At 44.0% G+C, this 27411-nt stretch overlaps 1 protein-coding gene across 1 annotated transcript in view; it reads left to right on the forward strand.

The window, feature by feature from the left end:
- The window catches only part of LOC137433067 (A disintegrin and metalloproteinase with thrombospondin motifs 3), a 388598-nt gene that overhangs the window by 335729 nt on the left and 25458 nt on the right, over positions 1–27411 (forward strand). The window lies entirely within an intron of this gene.

Raw genomic sequence — 27411 nt, forward strand, 5'->3', positions numbered from 1 at the left:
TGTGGGAGTGACGGTGGCAGTGTTAAAGAAAGGTTATCTGAACCGCACCATAAGGCTACACTCTTGCCCCAATTTACTTCGGCGGAAGAGGCCGCAGAGTAGTCTTTAAAGCAACGCTGCACCGCAGCAACACTACTTGGGCCCTTAATCAGAACACATACATCATCAGCATAAGCTGTGACCACAAATCTTGAACCAAAAACGGCTCCCACATCCTGAGTTATTCGCTGCCTGATGGATGCTAAGAGTGGTTCAAGGGCAATTATATACAGAAGTCCAGAAAGGGGACACCCTTGACGGATACCCCGACGGAAAGGAAAAGGGGGACATAAACTGTTGTTTACTTTCATCATGCAGAAGGTGTTAGTGTATAACAGCTTGACATAGGAAATGAAAGTTTCGCCAAAACCCATCCGCTCCAGAACAGAAAACAAATATGTATGATCAACACGATCAAAAGCCTTTGTTTGGTCAAGAAACAACAACCCAAAACTGGCACGCAAGTACTTATTACAAGAAATAATATCCCTTATCAGAAAAATATTGTCATAAATTGACCTTCCTGGTACACAGTAGGTCTGGTCAGGGTGCACAATAGAGCTGATCACAGTTCCCAAACGGTTTGCTAAGGCCTTCGACAAAAGCTTGTAATCCGCACACAGCAATGAGACAGGCCGCCAGTTCTCGACTAGTTGAGTGTCCCCAGCCTTTGGCAACAGGCAAATGACTGCTCTTCTGCAGGACAGGGGAAGCTCTCCAACATGAAGGCATTCATCAAATACCTCAAGCAGGTCAGGTCCCACAAGTTTCCAAAAAGTCTTATAGAACTCTCCGGGCAACCCATCAATCCCAGAGGCTTTACCATCCTTCAAGCTCCGCATAGCAGTTTCAAGTTCAGCAGCCGAAACTGACATGTTCAATGTGCGTTGCTGGTCTTCCTCAAGTCTTGGAAGCCCGGTAGTCAGCTCCTGCAAGGTCTCATTACTTATGCTCTGGGGGGAGTACAAGTTTGTATAAAAAACCTTCAAAACAGACTTAATCTCCTGTTGGGAGGTCACTATTGGCCCATTAGCAGCACGTAGCCCATGAATCTGTTGTGATTTTTTAACAGAGTTCTCCAAACCAAACAAGGCCTTATTTGGCATATCCAACGTTAAATAACTCATTCTCATGCGTACCAGGGTGCCCATTGCTCGCTGCCGTACCAGTTCAGTCAACATTGCCTTTTTAGTCCATAGCAGCCGGTCACCTGTAGTGTCTTTCCCAGCCGTATTAATGTTTTCCTCCAGGGCTGCAATTTCAGCCTTTAATGAATCAATCGAGAGATTTTTCAATTTAGTGGCATAAAGACTATATTGTTGACAGAACGATTTGACCTGACCCTTTGCGAGGTCCCACCACAGTCGAAGGTTAGCATGTTCAAATTTGGAGGACCGAATTCTTTCCCACACGGCTCGAAAAGCCTCTTTGAATCTCATATCATTCAGCAGGTGGGTATTAAGTGACCAATACGCACTACCCCCTGAGGTCAGAGGCAAATTAAAACCCATTGAAACCAGGTAATGGTCTGTGAAACCAGTTGGGAGTATCTGGGTTGTGGCCATCACATTTAGCATTGGCTTATTCACGTAGAATCTGTCTAGCCTTGCCATTGATATCCTCCCATCATGGCATCTGCACCACGTATAGCACCGTGAAGTTGGGTGTTGCAACCTCCAAACATCTTTCAAATGCTGATTTTTGATGATGTTCTCCAAAATCCTCATAGAAGCTGGATGGGGTTCATGACCGGTCCTGTCTACGGAAGGATTGATAGTGCAATTGAAATCACCAGCAACACAGATGAAAGCGGTTGTATCCAGTCCTTTTACAAAGTCATGCAGAGTGGAAAAAAACACTCTTCTTTCCATGGGCTCACTCGGTGCATATACGTTCACAATGATGATCCTTTGCGTGTTGCAATAGAAATCCACCGCTATCAGATGTCCCTTATAAATTTCCTTAAAGACAATCTTCCGAGCAGGGATTCTGTCACTCAAGGCGATGGCAACACCAGCTTTGGGTGTGGTAAACCCACTCAGCCACCACTGCCCTCGATAAAGTTTTCCCCATTCAGCAACCAGGGTGTTCGTAGCATGAGTCTCCTGTATCAGGATGATGTCGGCTTTCACCCTCTCCATCGCCTGAATTGTCTGAATTTTTCGTAAGGGGGTACAACCCCCATTGATATTCAGGGATGCGATACATATCTTTCGCAAAGCCATTTACAAAGGTAACTCACCCTCCGCCTGCAATTCCTTATTCGCCTTTGTGACCGCTTTCCGAAGACGCTGAAATTGGGCCTCCGAGATTTCCATTGGGTCATTTCTTTGCAGGAGGGGTCTTGCAGCCCTGATGAAAGTTTTCACATCGGGAAAATGGTCTTTGATCACAACGTAGCGTTGCCTAAACGTCTCGTTTAGGAAACTGATGACGTTTTCCTTTGTTGCTTCCATCTGTTCTTCTCCCTGATGATCATTCACAGACACAAGGCTTTGAGCTTCCTCATCCAGCTCCCTAACCACATCAACGTTGAAACTCCTTTGTTGTGTGTCAGGAGCAGGCACACCTTCTGTGTCATCACCACTGCAGTCTTCTTGTTGCATCACAAGGGGCACATCTGTGCCACCACTGCTGCCTATTATAGGTCTGCTTGGACCATCATCTTTGGTCGTTTCAACCGGATGTGAGCAACAACCGTTGTCACTCAGGCCCTGGGACTGCTCGTTGTCACAAGGGACAATGGTGCCATCATCACAACCAATACTGCTGCATTGATTTTCTTCAACAAGAGCAAGGGGTGAAGTCCTACTCTCCTCTGTTTCGTCACCACCCTGCCCAGCTTGCTGAGAATCATCAGGATAGTCTGAGATACTGTTTGTTTGTACGAGTATCACTTTGCTACCTTTGTCTTCCACCTCGGCGCTCAAAAAGGTACGTTTTAGGTTCCTCTTAGCCTCGGTGCCTTTCATCAATACCTCCTCAAAGACCATATTCTCTTGAGGTTGCAACCTCTTGTCCTCATCGACTGGGTGCACCCCTGCTGCACTAACCTCAGCAACACCGCCACCACTTTCCACACCCTGGTCTTCTGGTGTGGGCGTCTGTACTCCACCAGGCTCATGAACGGGGGGCACTGCATCAGTTACAGGGGGGGCCGACCCAGCTGCTGTAGCGTACGTCTTCTTGGCGTCTGGGCAATACTGCTTAGTGTGTCCGTGTGCTCCACATCCGTAGCAGATCAAGGTCTCGGTCGCCATGAAGATTCTATATTCATGCTCGCCTACTTTAAAGGTGTGGGAGGTGTTCAACTGCTTCGCTGCGTCTTTTAGAACAACAAAACAAAAACGTCTAAACGATTGTACGTGCTTCAACCTGCCGTTTCTCGTACGTAGAGGAACCCTAATGATTCGAGAGACGACAGTGCCAAACTCACCTAGCTTGTGTAGGATTTCCTCGTTACCTAGGAAAGGCGGAACATTGCTCAGAATGACTTTAACTGCCGGCGTGTTCATCGACGACACAGGAACAAACAGATCGTTTCCCAAGGTCAAACCATTCTGCACAACAATATCGGCCAGACTTATTTGCGAAACAAAAACCACAATTTTGTGATTCATACGAGACGCGGCACGAATGTTACTCACGTCGATCAAATCCCCAATCGCAAGCAAAATGTCATCCATTTCAACTCCCTCCGGTGGGACAAGGCACAGCCCGTGCTTACGCGATAAACCCTCATCGGTAACACGATCGGCAGGCCTTTGGCTACTCCTATTAGCCATATCGTCAAAGGAGAAACGAAGTGAAAGCAAATAGATTTGTATAATCCCCAAAAAAAAGAATAGAAAAAAATATATATATTAAGTAACTAGAAACGAAAGCACGGTTTAAACCACGTTAGGAAAAAACGTGGTTCAAACAAACCCTTACCGTGCTGGCTCTCCCTCTCTCTGTCTCGAAGGAGGAAAAAAAACGAGGGACAGGTGGTAACGAAGCAGGAAGGGAGGAAAAAAAGGTCAACATACACGACAAGAGTACAAAAGGAAAAAAACAAAGGAAAGGGAAAGGTAAAAAGGTTGGTGGGGAGAGGATGAAAAACAACACGAGCCAGGAGCTACAACACACAAGCACGAGCACGCGCCATCTTGCCACGCCCAACACACGAAACGGCCAGCAGGGGGCGAGAGAGAGAGAGAGAGAGAGAGAGAGAGAGAGAGAGAGAGAGAGAGAGAGAGAATTGTGTGAGAATTTGCAACACCATTTATTTCACAAAAAAAATACACCAGGTCAAGTTCCATTTTTACAGGAGAGAAAATAAAAATAAAAACAACAGTTCTTAATGTTAAAAAGAAAAAAGTACAAATCCGATTCATTTACAACACATAATGCTTCATTATTACACCATTTGCACTCAATGAGTTTGACATTTTCATTCGGAGAGAGAGAGAGAGAGAGAGAGAGAGAGAATGAGAATGGATACCATTTATTTCCACAAAAATGCACTAGGATGTCAACCTATACCGCAAGGGTATTTACAAGCAGGGGCAGAGAAAAAAAAGGTACAACAACACCAAAGCATCACACTCTTGATGCAATTCTTAAAACATCATGACGAGTTTCGAGTCCTGAACCACACACAAGGCCTCGTGAGTGCACCATTTCCATTCAAAAAATTCAATATTCCCGTTACTCATGTGGTGATCAAATTCCAGCCTTAATCTTGCTGACACCAGCCCTTTAAATATTGGAATGACGTCATCACCATAACATTTATCAATTTTAATTTTCCTTGACTTATAAATTGCATATTTTGCAATGGCAATCAGGAAATTCATCAAGGCACCAGCATTTTTACAAGAGGAGGTAAAGGGTACACCAAAAATAAACATATGCAAGGTAAAAGTGAAGGATAATTTATAAGAAAGGTGTGCAATCACAGAAAGTAGAGGTGCTAACCTCCTGCACTGGACATATGCATGAAAAAGGTCCTCCTCCTGTTCGCAGAAGGGACAATTTACAGGCACCGAGGCATTAAGATGGTGGATAAAAGTGTTTGAGGGGAGAGCCCAATGTGTTAGCCTCCATTGGATATCCGCTAAGAACCCATAGATGGGTGGAACAAACATATTATGCCACAGTGGAGTAGAGGGAAACCCCGGCCCTAACCGTTCTGACCACAAGGCCACACGCATCGCTCCAGACAGGGATGAGACTTCTTTCCCCCTCACGAGTTTAAGGACACCAGCCTTAGTTACTAAGTGAAAGGGGGAGGGAAACCCATCATCATTGGACTGGACAGAGGGCAGCACCTCGATTTCGGGGAAAGATAGTCGAAGATCTTCGACAATTCCGGCACCTTCCCAGCCAATGTTTAGCTGCCTGAATTTTTTTACGACTACCTGTTTGATTTGTTGAACAACTCGAACAGATGCTACACAAACACCTGTCGCCACCACCCCAGCAGACCTCCACTTGGTTCCAGATGCATCCCTTAGATCACTCACTTTGCTTACGCCTCCTTTAATGAATTTTTGAATTAAAGCATGGCTACGAGGAATACATGGGAAAAAGCTGTTATAGAACAGAGGCTCTTGGAGGAAGTTACGACAATTATATGCCTCAAGACAACGTTTAACCTCAAGGCCTTTCCATGCATCCAGCAAACTCCGATAAAAAGCGGGAAGTGAAGCACTGCTGACACAATCAAGGTCCACCAAGAGAAGGTGCCGATCATAGTTCATTCCACCAGCCTGTTGTAATAGAAAATGTGCAAATGGGCGCCAGGGCAGCTCCTCCGCATACAGTAGTCTCTGCACAGACTGCAGGCGAAAAGCCATAAGCCGCCCAGAGACGTCAATGACTCCTTGGCCCCCCTCCTTCCGAGGGTGGTACAGTATACTGGGCCGCAGCCAGTGGTAGCCGCTCCAAAAAAAGTCTATCAACTTCCTCTGGATGGCAGGGATCAGCTCCTTGGGTGGCTGCAGGGTAATGACTTTATGCCACAATCTCGCTGCAATCAGATTATTGATAACAAGAGCGCGGCCTCTGTATGAAAGAGACCGCAGTAGTCCTTTCCATGATTTTAAACGATATGTGATTTGTTCCACACCTCCTTCCCAATTCCTCATTTCCATTTCATGGTTTCCAAGATAAACTCCAAGATATTTGACCCCGTCTGTTTTCCATACCAGATTTTGTGGGAGTGATGGTGGTGATATGACTGAGGGGTTACCTGAACTACACCACAAGGCTACACTTTTACTCCAGTTTACTTCACCAGAAGAGGCTGCAGAGAAGTCTTTTAAGCACTGCTGTACTGCAGCTACACTGCCCGGGCCTTTAAGTAAAACACAAATATCATCAGCATAAGCTGTTACGACAAATTTTAACTCCTCTACCCCCATATCCTGAGGCAATCGTTTCCTGAAGGATGCCAAAAGTGGTTCAAGGGCAATTGTGTACAACAGTCCCGAGAGAGGACAGCCTTGGCGGATACCCCGTCGAAAGGGAAAGGGGGAGCATAAGTTATTATTTACTTTCAACATACAGAAAGTGTTTGTATATAACAGTTTAACATATGCTGTGAAGGTTTCACCAAAGCCCATCCCCTTAAGAACCGAAAACAAGTATGCATGATCAACACGATCAAAAGCCTTTGTTTGATCCAGAAACAATAACCCAAAACTGGCAGGCACATACTTTTTACAGGAAATAATATCTCTTACCAGAAACAGGTTATCATGCATGGACCGTCCAGGAACACAGTAGGTTTGATCCGGCTGTATGACAGAGCTGATCACCTCTTTCAGCCGATTCGCTAATACTTTAGACAAGATTTTGTAGTCAGTACACAGTAAGGAAACAGGTCGCCAGTTCTCAATGAGTTGAATGTTCCCAGGCTTCGGCAAAAGGCATACGACCGCCCTTCTACAGGACAGAGGAAGTTCTCCAGCACGAAGGCTTTCGTCAAGGACTTCAAGCAGATCCGGTCCCACAAGATTCCAAAATGTCTTATAAAACTCTCCAGGCAGCCCGTCAATCCCCGAGGCTTTACCATCTTTCAAGCCTCGCATGGCTGCTTCAAGTTCATCAGGTGAAATTGACGATTCCAGTGTGTGCTGCTTGTCCTCCTCGACTTCTGGGAGCCCAGCAATCAGCTCCTGTATCGCCTCACTGTTGATACTCTGGGCAGAATACAGGTCAGAGTAAAATGCTTTCAAGGCCGCTTTAATCTCCAGTTGGGAGGTAACCGTTGACCCATTAGCAGTACAGAGCTTATGAATTTGCTGCGAGTTTTTCACCGAATTCTCCAAGCTAAAGAAGTCCTTATTTGGCATATCCAAAGTCAAGTAACTCATCCTCATACGCACCAAGGTACCCATTGCCCGCTGCCTCACCATTTCGGTCAGTAATGACCTTTTTGTCCATAGCAACTGATCATATCCAAAATCTTTCCCAGCCCCATTACGATTCTGTTCCAATTCTGCAATTTCGGCCTTTAATGAGTCAATTGAGAGACTTTGCATTTTAGTAGTAAACAGACTATACTGTTGACAAAACGTTTTAACTTGACACTTTGCAAGGTCCCACCATATGCGAAGGTTGGCATGCTCAAGCTTAGATGACCGGATTTTCCCCCACACGGTTCGGAAGGCATCTTTAAATTTCTTATCACTTAACAACCGAGTATTGAGTGACCAGTATGCGCTACCTCCTGATGTCAGGGGTAATTTAAAGGACATTGCCACTAAATTATGATCTGAAAACCCTGTTGGGAGTATTTGGGTAGTGGACACCACATTCAGCATTGGCTTATTGATATAGATCCTGTCCAGCCTTGCCCATGATATGACGCCATCATGACATCTGCACCATGTGTAGGCCTGTGAAGTTGGATGCTGCAACCTCCACACATCCTCAAAGCAATAGTTCTTGATGAGGCTCGCTAACACCTTTGCAGAAGCGCCGTGGGGTTCATGTCCATTCCTGTCAACTGAAGGATCAATTGTACAGTTAAAGTCCCCTGCGATACAGGTGAGGGCAGCTGGATCCAGTCCCTCTACAAAGTCCCGCAGTGTGGAAAAGAATGTTCTTCTTTCTAAAGGTTCACTTGGTGCATACACATTTACTATAATAAGCTTTTGTGTATTGCAGTAGAACTCCACCGCTATCAAATGTGCCTTATAGACCTCCCTATAAATAACACTCTGAGTGGGAAGCCTGGGACTTAAGGCGATGGCAACACCAGCCTTGGGTGTGGAAACCCCACTCAGCCACCATTGCCCTTTAAAAAGTTTACACCATTCAGCTGCCAAATTGTTTGTGGCATGGGTCTCTTGCAATAGAATGACATCTGCTTTTACCCTCTCCATTGCCTGGATTGCTTGAATTTTCCGTAAGGGGGCACATCCCCCATTGATGTTCAGGGAGGCAATATGTATTTCTCGCGTTGTCATTCTAAGGTGGTAGCTCACCGTCTGCCTGCAATTCTTTGTTCGCCTTTGTTACTGCTTTACGAAGACGTTGAAATTGAGGCTCTGAGAGCATGGGGTCATTTTTCTGTAAAAGAGGTTTCGAAACCTTAATGAAAGCTTGGACATCAGGGAAGTGATCTCTAATTACAACGTGACGTTGTCTAAACGTTACGTTTAAGAAATCAATGACCTTCCCTTTTGTCACCTCTGCTTGCCTCACCTGCTCCTTCTGAGAATCACTCAGGGCAGCAAGACTGCATCCTTCCTCATCAGCCTCGACCCCACTCTCACCCAGTGGTGTGTCAGGTACTGGCACCTCGTCTGTGTCATTGTCACCATGGTATTTTTGTTGCGTCTGCATGGCACCAACTACCCCATCGTTGTTGTCTGCCACCGACTTATCGATCTCTTTCTCATCATCTTCCGTTGAGATGGGGGTCCTTGACTGCTCGTCGCATGGTGCAGGGTGTCCACCATCACACACGGTGACACGCTCGGTAATGCTTCGATTCTCTTCATCCTGTGAAATGGGCAGATTCGCATCTCTACCTATTGCATTACCATTTTGCTCATGGTCATCAGGTTGGTCTGTATTACCATCTTCCTGCACGAGAACCATTTTGTTTCCTTTTCCTCCATTCTCATCGCTCGCAAGAGAGCGTTTCAAGTTTCTCCTCGACTCGGTCTCCATCAGCTTCACCTCCTCGAAGTCCCTTTGTTCTTGAGGTTGCAGCCTCTCCTCCACATATGGTTGCTCCACTACCGTATGGGCTTCTCCACCAGCACCACTGTCACCCGCACCCTCGTATTCCGGTGTTGACCTTTTTTCGACACCTGGCTCATCTACAGGGTCGTTCAAGTCATTTACAGGGGGGGCTACCCCAGCTGCTGCGGCGTAACTCTTCCTCACATCAGGACAATATTGCCGAGTGTGTCCGTATGCCCCACATGTATAGCAAATCAAGGTCTCAGTAGCTGCAAAGATCCGGTAATCATGATCTCCTATTTTAAAATTTATAGATATGTTCAGCTGTTTTGCCTCATCCTTTAGTACGACGAAACAAAAACGTCTAAACGACTCTACATGCTTCAGCCTTCCGTTCCTGGTTCGCAGGGGGACCGTGATAATTCGTGAGACGACAGTCCCATGCTCCCCTAATTTTCGTAGGATTTCTTCATTCCTCAGAAAGGGCGGAACGTTACTTAAAATAACTTTAACCGCCGGCGTGTCCATGGACGATACCGGAACAAATTGGTCGTTCCCCAACGTTAACCCGTTTTGCACCACGATGTCTGCAAGGCTAACTTGTGACACGAAAACCACCACTTTGTGGTTCATTCGAGACGCAGCACGAATGTTATTTACCCCGATCAAATCCCCGATTGCAAGTAGAACATCGTCCATTTGCACGTCTTCCGGCGGAACAAGGCACAGCCCGTGCTTACGCGATAACACCTCATCACTAACACGATCAGCAGTCCTTTGACTATTCCTATTAGCCATTTATCGGCAATAAACTAAACAAACTAAACGGTAACAATGCAATAAACTAACCAAACAAATCAAAATTAGTTAAATAAGTAAATAAATAAATAAATAATCGGCACGATATAACCAACCCACGTTATAAATTAATACAGGTGGCTAACCGTTACCGTGCTGTCTCTCTCTCCCTCTCTTGTCTCAAGAGCAGAAGGGAAACACGGAGAAACTTCACAAACTCGTACAAGGACACAAATGGAGTGAAAGGAGGATAGGAAAGACCACCAACACAGCACCGTACTCACAGCTCAACACCCACAGCCGCCATGATTACCACACCCACGCACGACTCACAACCATCCAGAAGGGGGCGCGCGAGAGAGAGGGAGGGAGAGAGAGAGAGAGAGAGAGAGAGAGAGAGAGAGAGAGAGAGAGAGAGAGAGAGAGAGAGAGAGAGAGAGAGACTTTTCTTCCCCTTTATTACAAGGAAAACAAGTTTTACATGGTGAAAGATGTTTGTACAGGCATCAAAAAGAAATAACCAGGAAGGAAAGGGGTAACAGAGAAGCAATACTTTAGATTTATAAATTGATTGTTAAAACACCACCAACCATACCACATAAGGATTGTTTCACACACCACCGATTTTTAAATAAAGCAGGATCTTGAGTTTCAAACTCAAAAAGAACACGCGATGTAACCAATGCTTTAAAAACAGTTAAAACGTCATCAGCTAAAACGTCAGTGTTCTGCAGTTTTCGTTTCCTCGATAAATAAATGGCAAGTTTTGCCTCAGAACACAGAAAGTTTGCTAAAAGACATTCATTTTTACATTGATACAAAACATTAAAACCAAATATGAAAACACAATGTGTAAAAGTCAAACCGAGCCCCCGGATCACACGTGACAGGATTTTAAAAAACGAGGCCAACCTTGAACATTCAATGAAAATGTGAAAAATGGTCTCTGGGGTGTCGCAAAAGGGGCACAATTCCGAGTTTTCAGGACATATACGGTGGGACAGGATGTTGCAAGGCAGGATATGGTGCGCTAACCGCCATTGTAGATCACCCGAGCGCTTGACAGTAGGTTCTTTGTACATCACCTGCCAGTTTATTGTTGTGAAACGGTTAGCTTGGAGCAGCGCTCGCCAATGAGCTTGTGGCTCTGCAGGTTTGCCAGGAAAAAGAGTGAGAACACATAGATTGTACACTGAGGATTTCTCCATCTGGTTAAAGAGCCTAAAACTTTGAAATAAAATTAAAAGATTTGGGAAAGGACATTGGGATCGATGGAGGGCATCTTCTATGTCTGGGTCCCATTTTAACCCGGTTTGCTTAAAGGTCCGTAAAATCACAGAGAAAATTCTGCCAATGACTCTGATGGACCTCACACTGGTGGCCACGGCAATGTCAGCAGCTGGCTTCCATCTATGTACAAGGGGGTTCCTGAGGTGTTTTACTCTGGTAACGCCGACATCAATAAACTTTTGCATGAAAGATCTGTCACTACAGACCCCATCAAAAAAAGAATTTAAAAATATTGGTTCATTTAAAAACATCTGAAGGGAGTAAGCACTGGTGTCGCGGCGAAAAGAAACAGCCTGCCACGCTTCCAGCATGCTTCGGTAGAACAACGGGACCGATGTCATATCCACGCGCTTTGCATCGAGAAGAAAAAGCTCGTCACCATAGCCAAGTTTCCCAGCTTGCCTAAGCAAACAATGGGCAAAGGCTTTCCATGGGACGTCGGAGTATAGAAGCCTTCGTACTGAAAGGAGGCGAAAAGCCATCACTTTGCTCGTCACATCTATTAGCCCCTGTCCACCTTCTGCAGTCGGCAGGCTTAGTATTCCTGGCCGGAGCCAGTGCTTTCCCCCCCAGAAAAAATCTACAAAAGAGCTTTGAAGTTTTTTAAGGATAAAACCTGGGGCCTGCAGTGCTTTAAAAACATGCCAGAGCATTGATGCCGCGAGATTATTAATGACCAGAGTACGACCCCGGAAGGAAAGCTGCCTCAATAGTCCCCTCCATTTTATCAACCGCTGCTCGGTTTTGGTAATCAGCGACTCCCAGTTTTTTGAAATAAAATCTTGAGTTCCAAGAAAGACACCGAGGTAGTGTATTCCTTCATTGGTCCATACAAGGTGCCCTGGTAGGGTTGGAGGGGGAGTTTCATTCCGTGGACCTAAGTAAAAAGCTTTGCTCTTTTCCCAATTAACTTTAGTCGAGCTTGCCAGGCTAAATTCCTCGACAGACTCAACCAGAGCGCGAACATCGTCATCGGAGTACACAATTGCACAGAGGTCATCCGCATAAGCAATGGTCTTTACGGGATTTTCTAACGGCAGAGGATAAAACCCTTGTAGCCGTGTGCGTAAACGATGTAGTAAAGGTTCAATTGATAGGGAGTATAGAAGGCCAGACAGGGGGCACCCTTGACGAATACCCCTGGTAACAGGGAAAGGCTGACTTAAGATGTTATTAACTTTGAGCAAGCTAAAAATATTATTATACAATATTTTGATATAACAAATAAAATTTTCCTTAAAACCAAACCCCCGTAAAACTGCAAAGAGATAAGAGTGATCAATCGTGTCGAAAGCTTTTTCTTGGTCTAAAAACACCAGACCAACATTTCTATGTTCAGCAATACAAATGTCAATCATGTCACGTACAATAAAAATGCTATCGTGTATTGTCCTTTTAGGGATGCAATAGGATTGATCGGGGTGTACAATCTCCCCAATCAGAGGTTTGAGGCGGTTGGCAAGAACTTTTGAAAAAATCTTGTAGTCCGTGCAGAGGAGCGAAATGGGACGCCAATTTTTAAGCTGCTGGAGGTCTCCTTTCTTAGGTATGAGAGCAAGTATAGCCCTGCGACAGCTGATTGGTAACAAGCCTGTTCGTAGGCTATCAACTAAGAGGTCAAGCAACTCAGGTCCCAACAAATCCCAGAAGGTTTTGTAGAACTCTGCAGGGATTCCATCAAGTCCAGAAGCTTTACCTGTGGGCAAAGTTTGCAACGCAGTAAAGAGTTCGTCAAGAGTCACTTCCTTGTCAAGTTGTTGACATGCAGGTTCGGACAAGATGGGCAAAGAAGTGGTTAAGGAACGAATCATGTCTTCTTTAGTGTTTCTGGCGCAATACAAGTCAGAGAAGTATTGTTTTGTCAAGCTTCTAATGTCTTTTGGATCGTGCGATGTTCGGCCTCCTGGTGCCTGCAGCGAAGTTATTTGCTGGTTTCTCTTTTTTCGTGCTTCCAAAGCAAAGAAAAACTTGGAAGGAGTATCAATAAAGCTGTAGTTCTCCATTCGTAGCCTTATTAGAGCCCCTCTGGCTTGTTTTGCACAGAGTTGAGCAAGGAGTGCTTTCTTCGTTGCTATTAAAGAACTAGTCCTTTCGGCACTGGGAGCTGGGAGGCTTGACTGGAGAGACAATATTTCTTTGGCAATTAGAGATTGCAGCGCAGATTCGTTCTTTGTACAAAAGGAGCTATATTGCTGGCAAAAGGTCCTAATATGGGTTATCGCATTGTCCCACCATTGTATGAGGCAGGAGTAGGAAGGCTTCCGTAGTAGTAAAGCTTCCCAAAAGGCTCGGAAGGCGACCGGAAAAGCGTCATCTTGCAGAAGACTCACATTGAAGGTCCAATGGGCAGTGCCACGATTTCGAGCCGGGGAGAGTATATGAAGAACAACCATGTGATGGTCCGAAAAACCACTTGGGGTGGCGTCGACATGGTCTATGACGTTTAAAGAGTCATTATTGATGTAAAATCTGTCTAGCCTTGCAAGAGATAGCCGGCCATTTGCACATCGGCACCACGTGTATTGCCGTGCAGATGGGTTCTGGAGTCTCCATACATCCATAAGGGAGAATTTGGACAATGCTCTCTTTAAGGGTGTTGTACTTGATGGGTGGGGCTCTTCTCCATTACGATCAAGGGTGGGATACAGTGTGCAATTAAAGTCCCCACACAGACAAACAAGGCCATCAAAATCAAGGTGTGTGAGGGACATTTCTAACTGTGTGAAAAAAGCTAATCTTTCTGTGCTCGTACTGGGTGAATATACATTTATGAAAGTGTGTTTATAACCATTATAAAAGAAATTAACTGAAACTAAATGCCCTTTAGTAATCTCCTTAAAAGTGACATTTTCAGGACAGAAAGAAGGATTTAAATAAATAGCCACTCCAGCACTAGGACAGGTCAAGCTACTAAAGAACCACTGTCCTTTCATGATGCGAGTCCATTCGCTCATGCACGAAGAGCTACATCTTGTTTCTTGCAAAAGAACAACATCGAAATGTTTTTGCTCGACAAGCAACTTTACCTGAGCTTTACGCAGGGGTGAACGTCCCCCATTTATATTTAAAGTTACAACAGAGAAGGTCATGGTGTAGGCAGGGAAGGTTTATCATGTAAAGGGAAGTTAGGGTGTGCTTGTAGCTCTTTCCGAGCTTTCAATACACACTTTCTAAGGCGAAAAACTTGCGACTCAGTCACACCAAGTTGTTCAGCCTTAAGGAGGAGACGTCTTGAGGAGTTTATAAAGCCAGACAGGTTCGGGAAGAAGGTTACAATTTTAACCTTTTTCTTTCGAAAGGTGTCCTGAAGAAACTTTAGAATTTCCGTGGGTGATAAATCATCATCACCCTCCAGTTCCTTGGCTATTGCTGGGTCATTCCAGACCTCGCTACTAGCACTAGAGGCAAGCGACGAGGCCCCATCTGAGTCGTAATCTGGAAAGTCTTCATTTTTTCCCCCACACACCGAAACCGATGCTCTCATAACGGGAATATCGTCTTCTACTAAAGGTGCAGCTGTTTCCACAGCGGGAGTTTTAAAAACCGTAACAGGGATTAACGTTTTTATATCAGAGGCTTTGCACTCTCCTTCTGGAGCTGCTGCTTCTTCTTCCTCCATTACCTCAGACACTTCATCGTCAGCAGGGCGCGGGACGAGAGCAGGTTTGTGGTTCTTGACTTTAGTTTCAGTAACCGGGGTGGTTACCACAACATCTTGGGGCATTGCGCTTGGTCCTTGTTCATGAGAGGAATGAACAGAAACGTCTTCTTCCATTTCAGCAAACACACTGAACCTATTCTGCAGCAGAAGACCAGCTGCAGGAGCTTCTGTTTCTAAAAGAGAAACATTACGTTCATTCGACGGCGCTATCTTTTTCGAAACGCTCGCCTGTATGTCCTCATTACCGCTTCCTCTTTTATAACTCCTCCTGGAGGACACGGTAGTAAAACCCGCGTCATCAGCCGGTGAATTATCGATTTCCGCGCTCGAATGTGAAGGCTGATCTGCCGTCCCAGACGCGCCATTGTCATTGCGAAGATCGACATTTGGTTCTGTCCGTCTAGATGTGCCACTAGAATCGGCATTTGCTCCTGACTGTCTAGATGTGCCACCGGATACACACTTCGGACAAGCACCTTTTAAATGTCCGAAGGCACCACACGTGAAACACGTCATTGTCTCTGTTGCGATGTACATTCGATAATTTCGATTTTCAACGACCAACGTAGCTGAAGCATTGAGCGATTGAGCATTGTTTTTTAACACCATGTAACAGTGCCGCCGAAAGGACATGATATGGCGGACTGTAGAATCCGAACGCAAACGGAAGGGGATCATGGAGATTTTTGACACCACGGTGCCAAACTGTGTTAAAACGGACAAAATCTGTTCGTTTTTAACAAAAGGCGGTAAATTAGATAAAGTGATTTTCACCGCGGGTGAGTCCAACATACTAACGTTAACGAAAATATCTGGCGGTAAGGACAAACCAGTTTCAACCGCCTGAGCGACATAGCGCTCCTCGGAAAGAAAAACAACAACTCGTTGGTTCATCTTTGAAGCTGCTAACACATTTTCAAAACCAACGAGTTCACCCAAGCCCATCACGACGTCATCGACCCGAACCCCGTCGGGTGGACTAACTATTACCCCATTTTTACGAGTAAGTGACTCGTAAATGCTTTTCTGCAAACGACTGTTTGCCATAGCGATAAATGAACCAAAACTAAGAAAAGATTTGAAAAAGCAAAACAAAATAGAACCTATCGCAAGCAAAGCCTGCAGGCGAAGGTAAAATGAAAAGAAATAGAATAAGGGAGCCGATAAACGACGATAATGAAAACACGACAAGCAGAGCACAGGCCCGAAGAACACAAGGTTCTTTAGGACTCGCACCAAACTCACCGTGCGCGCTCTCTTTCTCTCTTTTGTCTCAACGAAGAAGGAAAACACGGGGAAAACTTCACAAACACGTACAAAGACACAGAGGGAGTGAAAAGGGGGATGGGAAAGGCAACAACACAACACAGTACTCACAGCTCCTCACACACAGCAGCCATGATTGCCACACCCACGCACGACTCACCAACGACCAGCAGGGGGCGCGCGAGAGAGAGAGAGAGAGAGAGAGAGAGAGAGAGAGAGAGAGAGAGAGAGAGAGAGAGAGAGAGACAGAGAAAGAGAAAGAAAGAGAAACACACCCCTTTTGACTTTTAAGTCCTTTTATTATAAAACTACAAAAACAAGCATCAACAAGAATAAACCAAAAAACAGTTTTCAAAAGAATACAACCAAAGTCATAGAAAGTCAAATAAAAGGAGAAACAATCAATGTAAATTAACTACATTCCAAAACAAATAAATTCCAAAGACAAGGAAACACCTACATGTAAATCTCTAATACATTCTCATTTACCCCGCATATTTTTCCCACACACCATGTCTCAACAAAATCCCTAATGTTTGCATTTCTGCTATAATACTGAAATTCCAGTTTCAACCGAGTTGTGACCAGGGATTGGAAATGCATAATCACATTAAAGAGAGAGAGAGATATATATATATATATATATATATATATATATATATATATATATATATATATATACATATATACATACATACATATACATATACATATACATACATATATACACAGAAAGGGCACTTGACAATTTCAAACCGGACATGTTGTCAAATGTCTATCAGAGTCAGCTAAATGTTGGTGCGCGATAAGTTGTCCAACAGTCGCTGCATCAACATTGGAGATCCAGTGTTTGCCCGAAACTTTGGCACGGGTGTGACCTGGTGCGACGTGGTTACCCTGGGACGTCATCGAGAAGCCAGGTCCACTGTCCTAAGCGATTCACCTGCAAGACGGACGCAAAATTTGTCGACACCAGGACCACGTGACCCTAGCGTCACTGTTAGTCGATAGAGCCTGCAGCAGCAGCACTATCACAGCCAGAACAACAGTTTGACCCATCTCTGCCAGAGATCGTCATGGCCGCTCCAGTTGTCTCAGATGCCTCAAAAACTTTAGTGAAAGCTCCACTCGTCATGGAGACTGAAAGAATCACCTCGGACTGTATCGACCGTTCCACTGTGATGTTCAATGCGCAAGAGAAAAGCACCAGACCGTTTGAATCTGTGAAATTGTTTGTTTTTCTCCATGTTCTATTTTCGCGTTGACATATGCAGGGGCGGAATAATCCCCGTGTCTGCTTACTGAACAGGGCAGTCTACACCAGGTCCATTTGCTTTTATTTGCACACATATTGTTACATTTTTTTGGTAAACATTGCTCTTGCATGTGTTGCTCTTGGTAATTCTGCATTTTTTTTTCGTGGGTTTCTGACTTTAGTGTCGTCTTCAGCAAGTGAAATGCAATCTCCGTTGGATGTGAATCAGGAGATTGACTTGTCGAGTCTAAAAACTTCCACTTTATCCCTGATTAACTCTTTGGTTACGTTCGTGGTGTGTTTTTGGGTCCTTGACTTGCTGCATGGTGAAATACCACGCAATGACTTTGGAGGCTTTTTATTGTACATAAGCAGACAAAATGTTTCTGTACACTTCCAAATTTATTCTGCTGCTGCCATCATTAGTTACATCATCAATAAAGATGAGTAAGCCAGTTTCACAGGCAGCCATGCAAGCTCAAGCCATGACACTCCCTCCACCATGTTTCACAGATGAGGTGGTATGCGTTGGATCATATGGAGTGGAGTTCCTTCCTTTCTCAACACTTTCACCTTTCCATTGCTTTGGTAAAGGTTTATCTTTGTCTCATTTGTTCATAAAATTTGTTCCAGAACTCCACTGGCTCACCTCGGTTCTTCTTAGTAAGTTCTAATCTTCCTTTATATTTTTGGTGCTGATGAGAGGTTTGCATCTTGCGGTGTAGCCTTTGTAATTCTGCTGGTGAACTCTGGATGTTGTGAGTGGTCACTGACAGTAGTTTTCGGGGTTTTTTTCACAGCTCTGATGATTTTTCTGTCATCAACTACAGTTGTTTTCCTTGGCCGATCTGGCCGTTGTTTATTGCTAAGTCCTCTCGTGGTTTCTATCTTTTTCAGGATATACATAATTGTTGTATTTGCTATGCCTACTAGTTGTGCTATCATTCTAATTTATTTTTCTGTTTTTTCAGCTTCAGAATTGCTTGCTTTTAATTCACTGACAGTTCTATGGTCTTCATTTTGGTTTATACCTTCTGACTCCAAAAACAGACTCCCAAGACAAAAGCAAAGGCTAAAAACAAGACTAGACATTCACAGCTATTTTATGTGTGAACGATCAATGCAACAAGAAACACCTGAGCAACAAGAAACACCTGTCAGTCATCTGTTCCAATACTTATGCTTACCTAAAATGGGAGGACTGAACATACAAAGTACTTTGTCCTGCAATGTTATAACATACATGTATATACATACCAATAAATAAAAGATGACCTTCTGTACTGTTGCCTCATATGGAACTTTTGATCTCAAATCCAAATTTCTCGAGTATATAGCAATCATACTAAAATACACCATTTGGTGTCTGTCTGTCTGTCTGTCTGTCTGATGATTTTTTGACTGCGATACATTCTGTCGTTACTTATCCAATCTCAACCAAACTTGACAGGATGACTAAGGGTTACATAATGAAGGTTGTAGCATATTCATTTCCCCTCTCCCCAAGGGGGTTTTCTCCCCTGAGCAAGTTATCCCTGCCATTGCCATCAATGGGGTTGCATGTTGATTGTTGAGGTGTATATCCATATTACGTTAGCTTTATAGTGGCGTTTTTCCAAGGCCGCTTAGAATAACAAAACTAACGATAACATCATAATATTAATGTTATTACAAAACAATATTAATACCAATAATATCCCACCTCCCCAAGGGGTTTTTCCTCCTTGAACAAACGTCAAGTCAACATTTATAAATAGTTTATCATGGCGTTTTCGTTGCTTATCATGAGCAACGGCCTCTACCGGAAGTAAAATATATTGTAAACCACAAACACGTATGATTCGCTTTTTAAACAGTCACCAATGCTGTTTATAACGCTAAATAAAGAAATTTGGAGGAATCCCGACATCCATGAGGTAAGTTTTACTTACATAACTGAGCGAAGATCTACTGTACTCTATATACCCCACAAGGGTTGTGTTAATAACATCACCCTTCCTGGCGCTAACGTGGTGTTTTTCGAAGTGAACTTTTAAAACTCGCTCCTGCTTAACACGAAACTGAAGGGGTGGAAGCCTGGGTTGTGGTCATTTTCCAAGCAGCTAGCTAGTGCTTGCCAAGCCAGCCATTCCTTAACGGTTTTGAATGGAGTTCTTGCTTGAATGCTTAAACCACTTGATGATCTCTCCACAAGAAACTTGGTAAACGAACACACACCCAATGTTCTTGAGACCCGACCATAGATCGACTGTAATCTATATTCCCCAATGAGGAATGATCCTTCCTGCTGCTCCCGTAGTGTGCGGGTGTACCTGATATAACATGTTATAATGTCATGGACAGTCTGATCCTTTCAATGACCTGATATAACATATTATAATATCATGTGCAGTCTGATCCTTTCAACGACCTGATAATAATATAACATGTTATAATGTAATGCACGGTCTGATCCTTTCAATGACCTAATATAACATGTTATTATGTCATGGATGGGCTGATCCTTTCAATGAGCTGATATAACATGTTTGTAATGTCATGCATGTTCTGATGTAACATGTTATAATATCATGTATGTTTTGATCCTTTAAATGACCTGTTCTAGCATGTTAAAATGTCATGTTTGTTCTGATCCTTTCAATGACCTGATACAACATGTTATATCATGCATGTTCTGAAGTAACACGTTATAATATCATGCATGTTCTGATCCATTCAATGACCTAATCTAACAATAGTAATAACTAGAACTGCCACTTTAAAACTGCTGGCAGTGATGACCGGTTTACTCGCCCCCACTTTTGATACAACCCCACTTTTGATACAACCCCACTTTGATACAACCCCACTTTTGATACAACCCCACTTTTGATACAACCCCACTTTTGATACAACCCCACTTTTGATACCCCACTTTTGATACAACCCCACTTTTGATACAACCCCACTTTTGATACAACCCCACTTTCATTGGACATGCTTTGACACAACCCCCTTGGATACAACCCCGACAAACACACACACACACACACACACACACACACCCCTCCAAACACACACACACACACACCAACCCCCCCCCCACACACACACACACAGCCCTCCCCCCCCCCCCCCCACACACACACACATCCCCCCTACACACACACACACACACACACACAAACACACGCACACATCCCCCCACCCCCCAACACACACACATACACACACCCCTCCACACACACACACACACCCACACCCCTCCCCCCACACACACACCCCTCCAAACACACACACATACACACACATCCCCCCCACCCCCAACACACACACATACCCACACACGCACACCCCTCCACACATACACACACACACACACACACACATACACACACACATCACCCCCCACCCCCAACGCACACACATACACACACGCACACCCCTCCACACACACACACACACACATACACACACACATCACCCCCCACCCCCAACGCACACACATACACACACGCACACCCCTCCACACACAAACACACGCACACATACCCCCACCCCACCACCCCTAACACGCACACAGGCACACACCAACCCCCCCCCCCCACACACACACACACACATCCCTCCCCCCCCCCCCCCCCCCACACCCACACACACATCCACACCACCCACACACACATCCACACATGTCAATCCATGCACTGATTGCAGAAAAAAGCCATTTTAAAAAGAAAATTAGCCTGAAATTTCAGACAGAATTATTTATTTTATCTGAGAAGCCAAACGCTTCTTCTTCTTTAGTAGCTCAACTTTGTGTGAAATGCGACCTAGTTAACAAAGTCAGAATTTCACCAAATCTGTTTCATTGGTTTGTTAATAGACCTCATCTATTGAGAAATCTGCAATTGGAATTTTATTTGAGGTTCAAATGACCGCGGGAGATCGCGTTATCGTGATCACGTTCTGGAAGGACTAAACGGTGTGTTTCTTCTTCTTTTAACAATAAAGACTTAGAGCTTCGAGACCGTACATCCAATCATTTTGAAATTTTGCACACTTCTTCCGCTTGATGAGAGCTACATTGCATTAAAACTTCAAGTCGATCCATGCAGTGGTTCAAGAGTTACAAGCTTTTTAAAATTTAACTTCCATTATTTATTGCGGCCAAACCATGTGACGTATCAAAACGTCTCAAGTAACATTGAAACATCCCCCATGAGGAACATTTGTGTAAAGTTTCCCCTCGATATCTCCACAAATTATGGAGGTGATACCATTTCTAGTTTGAGCTTTAAAACGTCATAACTCTGAAACCATGTGTCGGATGACATCGTGCTCACTGACTTTTTTGTTTGGCACGGGTATGCGAATATGCATGCCGAGTGTGGGCTCGATCCGTTCAGCCGTTGCGGAGAAAAAGGGGTTTTGTGTTTTTTCACGAAAAACAAGATGGCGGTCGAACCATGTGACGTGTGACTTCGAAAAATTTTGCATTCTGAGTTTTTTTTAACTAAGCATCTGGGAAAGAAATCCCATTTTCGGGGGAGAAAATTTTTTGTTTGACGAATTCTAACCTCTTAACGTTAGCATTTTTAATATACTCGATACACATGTCTTTTCTTTCCATTGCAGAGTTCTTTAGAATGAGCCATTCCTCAAATTTTTCCATTGAGCCGTTTCGGAGATACAGAGGGGCAAAGTTGAATGTGTTTTACAAGATGGCGCCCATACCACGTGACCTATGACGTCATAATTACCATTAAAAAATTATACGAGCCGACACGATCATTTGATGAAAATCTCCTGTCAATCCGACCAGGGGTTGCTGAGAACATTAATTATGAAATTTTCGGAAGTGCAAAATCGGGCAGAAGAATAATAAGAAAACTCGAGCATTAATAAATAGGTTACTCTCCATTTAATGGAGAGTAAACCTAATCAGAATTGCCACTTTAAAACTGCTGGCAGTGATGACCGGTTTACTCGCACCCACTTTTGATACAACCCCACTTTTGATACAACCCCACTTTTGATACAACCCCACTTTTGATACAACCCCACTTTTGATACAACCCCACTTTTGATACAACCCCACTTTTGATACAACCCCACTTTCATTGGACATGCTTTGACACAACCCCCTTGGATACAACCCCGACACACACACACACCCCTCCACACATACACACACACACACACACACACACACACATCCAATCGCCCCTCCTCCACACACACACACCCCAACCCCCCACCCCCCAACATACAAACATATCCACCTCCCCCCCCCCCCCCCCACACACACCCACACACACATCCACACACACGCACATCCCCACACCCACACACACATCCACACACACATCCACACACACGCACATCCACACACACACAAACACACACACACAAACACACGCACACCTATCCCCACCCCTAACACACACACAAACACATGCACACATCCCCCCTCCCCCCCCCCCCACACACATCCCCACACACAAACACATTCCCCCTACCCCCCACCCACATAAGCACATGCACACATCCCCCACCCCCACCCCCACCCCCAACACACACACACACACACACACACACACACGTATCCCCCCACCTCTAACACACACACAAACACATGCACACATCCCCCCTCCCCCCACACATACACACACATACACACATCCAACCCCCCGTCCTCCACACGCACACCCCAACCCCCCCACCCCAACATGCACACATATCCACCCTCCCCCCCCCCCCACACACACACCCACAAACACATCCACACACATGCACATCCCCACATCCGCACACATGCACATCCCCACACACACAAACACATCCCCACATGCATACACACACACACACACACACACACACACACACACCAACCCCCCCCCCACACACACACACACACACACACACTTCCCCCCCCCCCCCCACACCTACACACACATCCACACATGTCAATCCATGCACGGATTGCAGAAAAAGCCATTTTAAAAAGAAAATTAACCTGAAATTGCAGAGACAGAATTATTTATTTTGTCTGAGAAGCCAAACGATTCTTCTTCTTCTTTATTGCCTCAAAACTTTGTGTGAAATGCGATCGAGTTAAAAAAAGTCAGAATTTGACCAAATCTGTTTCATTCGTTTGTTCATGTGCCTCACCTATTAGTGGGGCAACTTAGCATAACAATTCTGCATTTTGTGAGGAAAGCACCAAATTTGGCACACTAGTAGACTATCATATTATGAAAAGATCTGGATATTGGGCCATCTCAGATTCAGAGATTTGATTTTTGCAAGATTTCGATTTGATTGGGATCGAAGAGAACACCTTCTTCGTCTTCTGTACAGTGAAGTTGCCAGCCCTGAATTCTCTGGCTACATCTGGGTGCTTCATTGGGAGTGCAACCATGTCCCTCGGGTGAACAGGGACCCACCTGGCATAGTGTGTGTGGTCTAAGGCATGGAACCATGGGACCAGTTCCGTCAGGGCATCAAGGTACATCGTGAATGAAGCCTGCCGCAGAGAACGCACATAGACCAGTACCAACATCTCTAGTTCCAGCACAGTTGCCCAGTACTGAAAGTTGGGATTGTCTTCTCCTCTCTGGTGACACCAGTCTTCAAACTCAGGCAGTTCTTCTGCATCATCAGCATATGTCATACAGTGGCGTTCATACGCACGGTGTTGCAGGATGTGCAGTGCCGCTGCAGTGATTTGATGAGCTCTTCTTGTGCGGGTGACGTGGGCAGCTCGCAGGAAGGAGTCGGCCCTCCCTGGCGTTGCAATCTCAGCTTGCAAATCTGCAAATCTTGCAAAAATCAAATCTCTGAATCTGAGATGGCCCAATATCCAGATCTTTTCATAATATGATAGTCCACTAGTGTGCTAAATTTGGTGCTTTCCTCACAAAATGCACAATTGTTATGCTATATTTAGCTTAGCTCCCGGACTATATTGACAAATCTGCAATTGGAATTTCATTTGAGGTTGAAATGACCGCGGGAGATCGTGTGATAGTGATCACGTCCTGGAAGGAAATCTTCTTCTTCAGTAGCTCATAACTTTGAGTGAAATGCGATCGAGTTTTAAAAAGTCAGAATTTGACCAAATCTGTTTCATTCATTTGTTAATGTGCCTCCCCTATTGACAAATCTGCAATTTGAATTTCATTTGAGGTTGAAATCACCGCGGGAGATCGTGTGATAGTGATCACGTCCTGGATGGACATCTTCTTCTTCAGTATCTCATAACTTTGGGTGAAATGCGATCGATTTAAAAAAAGTCAGAATTTGAGCAAATCTGTTTCATTCGTTTGTTAATAGACCTCATCTATTGAGAAATCTGCAATTGGAATTTTATTTGAGGTTCAAATGACCGCGGGAGATCGTGTGATAGTGATCACGTTCTGGGAGCACAAATCGGTGTGTTTCTTCTTCTTTCAACAATAAAGACTTATAGCTTCGAGACCGTACATCCAATCATCTTGAAATTTTGCACACTTCTTCCGCTTGATGAGAGCTTAGTTTTGTTAGCTTAGCTTAGAGCTTAGCTTAGTTTTAATTGCATTAAAACTTCAAGTTGATCCATGCAGTGGTTCAAGAGTTACAAGATTTTTAAAATTTAACTTCCATTATTTATTGCGGCCAAACCATGTGACTTATCAAAACGTCTCAAGTAATATTGAAACATCCCCCAATGAGGAACATTGGTGTAAAGTTTCCACTCGATATCTCCAGAAATTATGGAGGTGATACCATTTCTAGTTTGAGCTTTAAAACGTCATAACTCTGAAAGCATGTGTCGGATGACGTCGTGCTCGCTGGCTTTTTTGTTCGTCATGTGTATGCTAATATGCATGCCAAGGTTGGGCTCGATCCGTTCAGCCGTTGCGGAGAAAAAGTGGTTTTTGTGTTTTTTCACGAAAAACAAGATGGCGGCCGAACCATGTGACGTATGACTTCGAAAACTTTTGCATTCTGAGTTTTTTTTAACTAAGCATCTGGAAAAAAAATCCCATTTTCGGGGGAGAAATTTTTTTGTTTGACGAATTCTAACCTCTTAACGTTAGCATTTTTAATATACTCGATACACATGTCTTTTGTTCCCATTGCAGAGTTCTTTAGAATGAGCCATTCCTCAAATTTTTCCATTGAGCCGTTTCGGAGATACAGAGGGGCAAATTTGAATGTGTTTTACAAGATGGCGCCCATACCACGTGACCTATGACGTCATAATTAGCATTAAAAAATTCTAGGAGCCGAGGCGATCATTTGATGAAAATTTTCTGTCGATCCGACAAGGGGTTGCTGAGAACATTAATTATGAAATTTTCGGAGGTGCAAAATAGGGCGGAAGAATAATAAGAAAAACTCTAGCAGTAATAATAGGTTACTCTCCATTTCATGGAGAGTAAACCTAATAATTGGCAGTAATAATAAGGATAATAACATGGGTCCCCCTGCCGCTCCCATGGTGAGCGGGTCTACTAGTAATAACAAATTTGACTTCACTGTTGCAATACTTATGAAGAGTATTATTTCAAAAAGTCGTGGATGGATTACGACAAACTTGGTGGATGAGTCGGTTAGATGATAAATACAAGCCGATTCGATTTTGGTTCAGGTCAGCAGATCCAGCCTAACCGTGGGATACAAAACTAAGCTGTTAAGTCTGGTGGAGCTAAGTGCTCTACTGGGTGCCCTTTTAGTTTCTACAATAATTACAGAGAAATGTTACATCAAAATACCACTAAACGCCACATTTACCACTTACCAGTTGTTATTGCCGAGTCTTTCTTCTACCTTGTCCCAATTATTGTACACATCAGGTATTTCATGAACGATGTCATTCCTGATTTCCACCACAGGTTCATACATGTCTGACAGCACCTACTACATCATGATTTTGACTATTGTCGTAATCTGCGGATTCTTGATCAGAAAATTATTTGTGAAATTCACTTCATTATTATTTGTGTGCTCGGACTATCGTCCTGATGATGTCACACAGGTTACACAATGACCATGGAGGTTTTCTGGAATTTTTAGGAACCGTATTAGCCAGGTTGGGTGTTTTTAACTTTAACACCTCAAAAAATTAATGGAATTGAAAACCACATTGTTCAGTTTGTTGTTTATTACTTACCTCCTCACACCCAAAACAATTCTTTATTCTGATCCTGTGGACCTCTAAGGTCATATGGGCCAAAACAGGAGATTGTTTTGACCTTAAAATTTGATATTGGGTTGTTCCAGATGGAACTCATTTTGCCATCTTTCAACTTTGCTTTAGGTGGGAAGTGTAGGGATTTGCAATCGTGTGCCATCGACTTCGCTCAAGTTCAATATTGGATTTAACTCATCAGAAATAGTCAACTCGCTGTCAATCAATCCCTCTTAAAATCACCTCCTCCATTGTCAGTAAACATGTACAAATCTTTCAACATTAACACAATTGAACAAATGTGATGTTCAAACTATTAAGATCATTCGTGCAACTCAATATCTGGAATTTCATTCAGCTTCAATGATGCATAAATTTGAAGCTCCCATCTTATATTATAATAACGCACAGGCCTGTGAGTACAACAACGCCTGTCAATGGCCCTCTCAAAGGCTTCCACTGTACTAATACCGACTACTGCTACAGATAAAGCATTCCAGACATTTACGCATCTGTGTCCACAAAGGTGTTTTGTCTTATTCAACCTTCAGCAAGGTTTTTTCCCGTGTTCTATCAGACTTCTGGTATCTAACCAGCTGTCCAAACTTCAGTTGATATAGCAATTATACGAACGAATTATACGATACTAACGAACTGCGCACTCTATGCAATGTAATAAGAGCCAAATCAAAGTGCCATAACTTTGTCAAAAATGATCGAAACGTCGTGAAGTTCGAACTTGATCTGTAACTTATCATGAGGAAA

This window comes from Myxine glutinosa, chromosome 8, assembly GCF_964187855.1.
Source record: "Myxine glutinosa chromosome 8, kmMyxGlut1.1, whole genome shotgun sequence".
Classification (NCBI taxonomy): Eukaryota; Metazoa; Chordata; class Myxini; order Myxiniformes; family Myxinidae; genus Myxine; species Myxine glutinosa.